We start from the raw sequence: 7,962 nt of genomic DNA on the forward strand, positions 1-7,962 counted from the left end.
GGGAGATATACAGTAGCAGTGAATCAAAGTTCCTTGAGTAATGACCATCTTTTTGTTTTAAAATCTGTAAATCCTATGTGGAAACCTTTATATTCAAGACATCCTCAGTACTATTTAGTTGCAGTACAGAGAGACATTGATTGAGTGTTTGCCCATACAGTAGGTGTCCAGAGTTGACCTCTTGGAGCTAAGCTCTCGGGCCTCTCACCTCTCTGGCCTTCTGCAGGTTAGGTTAGGGTTAGGGTTAGGGTTAGGGTTAGGGTTAGGGTTAGGATTAGGTTGACCTCTCACCTCTTGTGCAGAGCTTGCGGGCCTCATGTAGCTGCTTGGAGCTCCACTTGGGCCTCTTCTCCTCAAGGGCCTGCAGCACCGTGTGCACGGTGGGCTTGGGCAACCTAGTAATATGTGGGTTGAATAAAGAGAAAACAATACCTTTAAAAAATCTATAAATGTGTCATTCTTTTGCAATTTACATCTACAGTATAGGCTACATTGAGTTATTTATTTCATTATTTTAGGCTATTTGGCATTAGTGGGTAAAGCCTAAGCTTCAGGGCCAAACTGTATGCCCGCCAAATCGCCTACTCGCCAATCGCCATATGCTTTTGGGAAAGGGCATAAAAAGTTCACGTCAGTCCATGGAGGCTAAAAGGACAATGTTGGAGTTTAATTCAATAAGAGAAAAGCTGTGAAATGGAGAGAAGGGAGGGCCAGAAAAGTCATGTTTGGGAGAGATTGGTGAAGTGTACTACTAACAACTTCAACCCATCAGACTTCAACCGATACTAGCTGGTTGTTAAGGCATTGGGCAATACTGACTCTAGATAATGTATGGAACAGTAGAGAAGTTCCCAGAGAGATCATTAGATGGGTCAGGGATATCATGTGCCCCAAAATTAAATTACACCCCGTCTCAGTTGGGAGGTGCAGCCTAGAGCAGCAATTAAGCTAATAACAACGAGAGAGAGAGAGAGAGAGAGAGAGAGAGAGAGAGAGAGAGAGAGAGAGAGAGAGAGAGAGAGAGAGAGAGAGAGAGAGAGAGAGAGAGAGAGAGGGACCACAGGAGTGAATCCACCACTGTCTCGTCTCCAATCAGCCTAATTTATGCAACAATAATTACCCCTCGTATGTGACGGAATAAAAAAGAAACCAGAAAGAGTTGAGAACCTTGATTAAGCCACAAAATCAAAGCTTTTTCCAAAGAAAGGGAAGTGTCAGGGAATAATTGCAGTCTCTGTTACTGAGCACTGAACCAATGTAGTATGATTAGCTCAAGCTGCTGAGCGGCTGTTGGAGCAGGACTCGTGATATGTTATGTAATGGAAAGGACAGTCACCAGAGAGCCAGTGGAGAAAGTGTTTGCGTTACAGTTTGGATTTGTAATGAGCCCTCGACTTCATTCCAATAAAAGCCCACTTCTGATGTGTTTTACTTATTTGAATAGTGATGACACGCGCGCACACACACACACACACACACGCACACGCACGCACACGCACACACACACACACACACACACACGCACACACACACACACACACACAGCCACACAAGAACAATTTAGCGTTGACCTATAACTTGATCTGAACCTGACCTTGGTCAACTAAACACGTCAAATAGTTTAAAATATTTTAAGTGTGCTTAATTTAACTTTGAGTTTGCACTTTAAAGACTATTAAATTGGTTCCATTGTACCAGTCAAACCCAGCTCCAGTTTGGTTTTTCCAAAATATGTGATGTATTTGCCCCCTAATCTGAACATTAGTTAGGAGACAGGTTTTTTAGTGTTTCTCTTTGGAAACTCAGTCTGTATCCTGCATTATGTTCACGAAGGTGCTGTATAGCAACAGTGAGGTTTGAATACCTGCCAGGCTGTATAGTCCCAGAAGTGTCCCCTGTCAAAGTATGTCTCCAGGGCCAGGGTCAGGACATTGGGGACATTGTTCAGAGAGCTGAGCACATTAAACACCACGTCCATAAACTCATCTCCTGCCTCACTCTTCACAGAAGACACAGCATCTTCCTCCTCCTCCCTTTTGAAATCTGAAAAGATAAGTCTTCTTTTAGGGAAAAGCTGAAGTGACAAACACATAAAAAAGATCAAGGACTATTGTGAAACCCAACCATTTGTCAGTTCTGAATGGGGCCTTTTCAGCTGCGATCAGTAGATGGCTGTGAACCGCTAACCTTCCCTTTCAACCTTAGCCGTCACGATTCACAATGTTCCCCAGCTGCAACTTGGAGGGGACTGGGGGTAGGTGGAACTACAGCATTATCAAACGCGTCAAGTTGGAAATGATCTCAAGGCCTGTACATATTGAAAAATGTCAAGGCTGTCCAAGCTGAAACACGCATGCAAGAGGTAACAAAAGAAGTGTTGGCATAGAAAAACACACACCCACACATATGTATTGAAACTATAGAAAAACACACAATTTCCAAAGCCTCTTGTGGACGAAAAACCATATTTTTTTTTACCTTTATTTAACTTGGCAAGTCAGTTAGGAACAAATTCTTATTTACAATGATGGCCTAGGAACAGTGGGTTAACTGCCTTGTTCAGGGGCAGAATTACATATTTTTACATTGTCAGCTCGGGGATTCGATCTAGCAACCTTTGGTTTACTGGCCCTTCCTAGATGGAAGGTAGGAAGCACAGAGGAATGGGGAGGGTTGGGGTTGGGAGTCACCTGGGTTCCTCCAGTGGCACAGGTCCAGAGACCGTCCGTCAGTCTGTTTTGTGGGAGATGACAGGTAGTTGAATAAGAGGGCGAATGCTAAGCAGCACTCAATGAGCGGGCTGTTTGAGCGAAGACAGGGAGTTGTTTGTGCTCCCCCTTGACAAATGCTGAACTATTTTAAAATGACAGGCCTAAAGTGCCTGCCACATTAAGGGATGCGAGGGCCCTAATATTGCCCGGCTATTTGAGAAGACAGAAAGCCCATTCACCAATGGGAATTGACTTGGCACAAAAAAAGTGCTCAAACATCCTTTGACCAACAATCACTCTATTACACTGCATTACGTGGATAATGCCTCCGCCTTGTAGTTTGTCAGCCTGGTAATTGGTCTGTGAGGAGAGGGCGCGTGGCGATACCGGGAGGAAAGTAGGGACATATATTTTTTCCACTTGGGGTGCTGAAGAGCATGGCGGGTTAACAAGGCACATTTTTATTAATGAGCCCATTATGGAGCTGGAGAGGAGTTATGATAGAAAGACCGATTCTCCATTTCTGAGGAGTTGACATCACGCCTCTCAATCTCTCAGCTCCTGCATGGCCAACAAATACACCTCCTGCAACCTTGATTCATGGCCAACAAATACACCTCCTGCAACCTTGATACATTATCTTTTGCCAGCAAGGCCCAGCACAGGGTCTCTCTCTCTCTCTCTCTCTCTCTCTCTCTCTCTCTCTCTCTCTCTCTCTCTCTCCAGAGAACAGACCCACCTATCACAGAGCGGTTAAGACAGCAGTGGCTGCTGAGTGTTGGGTCTGTTTGGTTCCTCTTAATTAGCTGGTCTCTGTGGCTGCGTCCCCGTGGTAGCGGGTTGATGCACAGCAGCGCAGTGTGGGCTCAGGCGACGGTGAGGGGCGAGAAGCACTAGCTGGTTGCCATTATCTTAGGAGACCGGCGTTGTTATTAATAAGGTTCTTTTTAATGTCAATTCATGTGCAAGTGCACAACAGTCTTTAAAGGTTGCATTTTCCCAGCAAGGAGAGAGGGGAAGGAATGTTTAAAGGTCAGTTTTTATTCTCCCCTGCAGTGTTTATTACTGCACTCTATTGATTTAGCCATGATGATGATGATAGTGAAGACGTTCAGCCACTGCATAGCCCGTCCAGAGATGTGATTAGTTTCATTAGGGTTCCAGGCCCTGAGGACACTATCTACCCATGATTCTCAGGTCTTTTTGGTTAAAAAGAAAAGGAGAAAAGAGGCTCATACAGAAAAAAATATTTAATTTATAGAAAAACAGAACAAATTCATAAAATCTCTATCTACAACTTAATTAGATATTGGACACATTTTACATATATGTACATAATGGAAGTGTAGTATGTGTTTTGTATGTATACACAGGAGCTGCTGTATGTTGCCAGACAAATTTCCCCTAATGTCACGCCCTGGCCATAGAGAGGCTTTAATTCTCTATTTTGGTTAGGCCAGGGTGTGACTAGGGTAGGCATCTAGTTTCTTTATTTCTACGTTTTCTGTTTCTATGTTTTGGCCGGGTATGGTTCTCAATCAGGGACAGCTGTCTATTGTTGTCTCTGATTGGGAATCATACTTAGACAGCCTGTTTTGCCACCTTAGTTGTGGGTAGTTGTCTTTGTTCGTGGCCTGTATAACCGAAGTAAGCGTCACGGTCGTGTCCTTATTCTTTGTTTTGTTGGCGACATTTATAAATGAAAATAATGCTGTACCTTGGTCCGGTCATTTCCACCCTGACGACGATCATGACACCTAAAGGGACAATAAAGTATTCAATTCAATTAAATTATGAGCAGGAAGCTAAAGTATTTTCATCAGAATGTGTGGTCTTATGGGAGTGTTCCAGCAGGTCTCTGTGCAGGATGGCGGTCAACAGCAACAAGGGACTGCATCCTGGGTCAGAGGTCAGCAGCCTCAGCTGGCCCTCTGAGGCGGTTTCACCCTCCAGGCCCTCCCTTCAGCCAGACAGTCACAAGACAGACAGACAGGAAGAGGGAGGCAGGATAAACGACACATACTGGAACAACAGTGATAGATCTGCAGAGGTAACTAGACTAATAGAAAGCAGTCCATTCAGCAAGGGAGGACACACAGCCATGAACCCCTAATATACTGTAATGCTGTAGCTTCCTTGAATGTCAGGTCCTCCTCCCTACCAGACTTGTCTGCAAATGCCTTCATGCTCGCTTGCTTAGTGTGCACCGGGAAGGAGTTATGTTTAATCTTGGACAGCTGAAAGCATTTTTTTTTTAAATTGTGAAAAAAATACATGAAAATATAGCATAACCCCCTACATCTTTAGTATAACAGTGAATATACAGCATAACCCCCTACATCTTTAGTAGAACAGTGAATATACAGCATAACCCCCTACGTCTTTAGTAGAACAGTGAATATACAGCATAACCCCCTACATCTTTAGTAGAACAGTGAATATATAGCATAACCCCTACATCAAATCAAATCAAATCAAATCAAATTTATTTATATAGCCCTTCGTACATCAGCTGATATCTCAAAGTGCTGTACAGAAACCCAGCCTAAAACCCCAAACAGCAAACAATGCAGGTGTAAAAGCACGGTGGCTAGGAAAAACTCCCTAGAAAGGCCAAAACCTAGGAAGAAACCTAGAGAGGAACCGGGCTATGTGGGGTGGCCAGTCCTCTTCTGGCTGTGCCGGGTAGAGATTATAACAGAACATGACCAAGATGTTCAAATGTTCATAAATGACCAGCATGGTCGAATAATAATAAGGCAGAACAGTTGAAACTGGAGCAGCAGCACAGTCAGGTGGACTGGGGACAGCAAGGAGCCTTCATGTCAGGTAGTCCTGGGGCACGGTCCTAGGGCTCAGGTCAGTTGAAACTGGAGCAGGAGCATGGCCAGGTGGACTGGGGACAGCAAGGAGTCCTCATGTCAGGTAGTCCTGGGACATGGTCCTAGGGCTCAGGTCCTCCGAGAGAGAGAAAGAAAGAGAGAAGGAGAGAATTAGAGAACGCACACTTAGATTCACACAGGACACCGAATAGGACAGGAGAAGTACTCCAGATATAACAAACTGACCCTAGCCCCCGACACATAAACTACTGCAGCATAAATACTGGAGGCTGAGACAGGAGGGGTCAGGAGACACTGTGGCCCCATCCGAGGACACCCCGGACAGGGCCAAACAGGAAGGATATAACCCCACCCACTTTGCCAAAGCACATCCCCCACACCACTAGAGGGATATCTTCAACCACCAACTTACCATCCTGAGACAAGGCCGAGTATAGCCCACAAAGATCTCCGCCACGGTACAACCCAAGGGGGGCAACCCAGACAGGCCGACCACAACAGTGAATCAACCCACCCAGGTGACGCACCCCCCAGGGACGGCACGAGAGAGCCCCAGCAAGCCAGTGACTCAGCCCCCGTAACAGGGTTTCCCAGTGGAAAGAGGGGAACCGGCCAGGCAGAGACAGCAAGGGCGGTTCGTTGCTCCAGAGCCTTTCCGTTCACCTTCCCACTCCTGGGCCAGACTACACTCAATCATATGACCCACTGAAGAGATGAGTCTTCAGTAAAGACTTAAAGGTTGAGACCGAGTTTGCGTCTCTGACATGGGTAGGCAGACCGTTCCATAAAAATGGAGCTCTATAGGAGAAAGCCCTGCCTCCAGCTGTTTGCTTAGAAATTCTAGGGACAATTAGAGGCCTGCGTCTTGTGACCGTAGCGTACGTGTAGGTATGTACGGCAGGACCAAATCAGAGAGGTAGGTAGGAGCAAGCCCATGTAATGCTTTGTAGGTTAGCAGTAAAACCTTGAAATCAGCCCTTGCTTTGACAGGAAGCCAGTGTAGAGAGGCTAGCACTGGAGTAATATGATCAAATTTTTTGGTTCTAGTCAGGATTCTAGCAGCCGTATTTAGCACTAACTGAAGTTTATTTAGTGCTTTATCCGGGTAGCCGGAAAATAGAGCATTGCAGTAGTCTAACCTAGAAGTGACAAAAGCATGGATTAATTTTTCTGCATCATTTTTGGACAGAAAGTTTCTGATTTTTGCAATGTTACGTAGATGGAAAAAAGCTGTCCTCGAAATGGTCTTGATATGTTCTTCAAAAGAGAGATCAGGGTCCAGAGTAACGCCGAGGTCCTTCACAGTTTTATTTGAGACGACTGTACAACCATTAAGATTAATTGTCAGATTCAACAGAAGATCTCTTTGTTTCTTGGGACCTAGAACAAGCATCTCTGTTTTGTCCGAGTTTAATAGTAGAAAGTTTGCAGCCATCCACTTCCTTATGTCTGAAACACATGCTTCTAGCGAGGGCAATTTTGGGGCTTCACCATGTTTCATTGAAATGTACAGCTGTGTGTCATCCGCATAGCAGTGAAAGTTTACATTATGTTTTCGAATAACATCCCCAAGAGGTAAAATATATAGTGAAAACAATAGTGGTCCTAAAACAGAACCTTGAGGAACACCGAAATGTACAGTTGATTTGTCAGAGGACAAACCATTCACAGAGACAAACTGATATCTTTCCGACAGATAAGATCTAAACCAGGCCAGAACTTGTCCGTGTAGACCAATTTGGGTTTCCAATCTCTCCAAAAGAATGTGGTGATCGATGGTATCAAAAGCAGCACTAAGGTCTAGGAGCACGAGGACAGATGCAGAGCTCGGTCCGATGCCATTAAAATGTCATTTACCACCTTCACAAGTGCCGTCTCAGTGCTATGATGGGGTCTAAAACCAGACTGAAGCATTTCGTATACATTGTTTGTCTTCAGGAAGGCAGTGAGTTGCTGCGCAACAGCCTTCTCTAAAATCTTTGAGAGGAATGGAAGATTCGATATAGGCCGATAGTTTTTTATATTTTCTGGGTCAAGGTTTGGCTTTTTCAAGAGAGGCTTTATTACTGCCACTTTTAGTGAGTTTGGTACACATCCAGTGGATAGAGAGCCGTTTATTATGTTCAACATAGGAGGGCCAAGCACAGGAAGCAGCTCTTTCAGTAGTTTAGTTGGAATAGGGTCCAGTATACAGCTTGAAGGTTTAGAGGCCATGATTATTTTCATCATTGTGTCAAGAGATATAGTACTAAAACACTTGAGCGTCTCTCTTGATCCTAGGTCCTGGCAGAGTTGTGCAGACTCAGGACAACTGAGGTTTGGAGGAATACGCAGGTTTAAAGAGGGAATTTATCACTGCTAAAGTGAAAGTCATCCTCTCTTGGGGAATGCTGCTTTTAGTTAGCTTT

The 7,962-nt window shown here is 44.7% G+C and overlaps 1 pseudogene; it reads right to left on the minus strand.

Annotated features, from left to right (window-relative positions):
- Positions 1–274: 274 nt before the first annotated feature.
- LOC127907430 (multiple C2 and transmembrane domain-containing protein 1-like) overlaps positions 275–7,962 on the minus strand; it is a 50,372-nt pseudogene continuing 42,684 nt past the window's right edge.

This window comes from Oncorhynchus keta, chromosome 14 (genome assembly GCF_023373465.1).
Source record: "Oncorhynchus keta strain PuntledgeMale-10-30-2019 chromosome 14, Oket_V2, whole genome shotgun sequence".
NCBI lineage: Eukaryota > Metazoa > Chordata > Actinopteri > Salmoniformes > Salmonidae > Oncorhynchus > Oncorhynchus keta.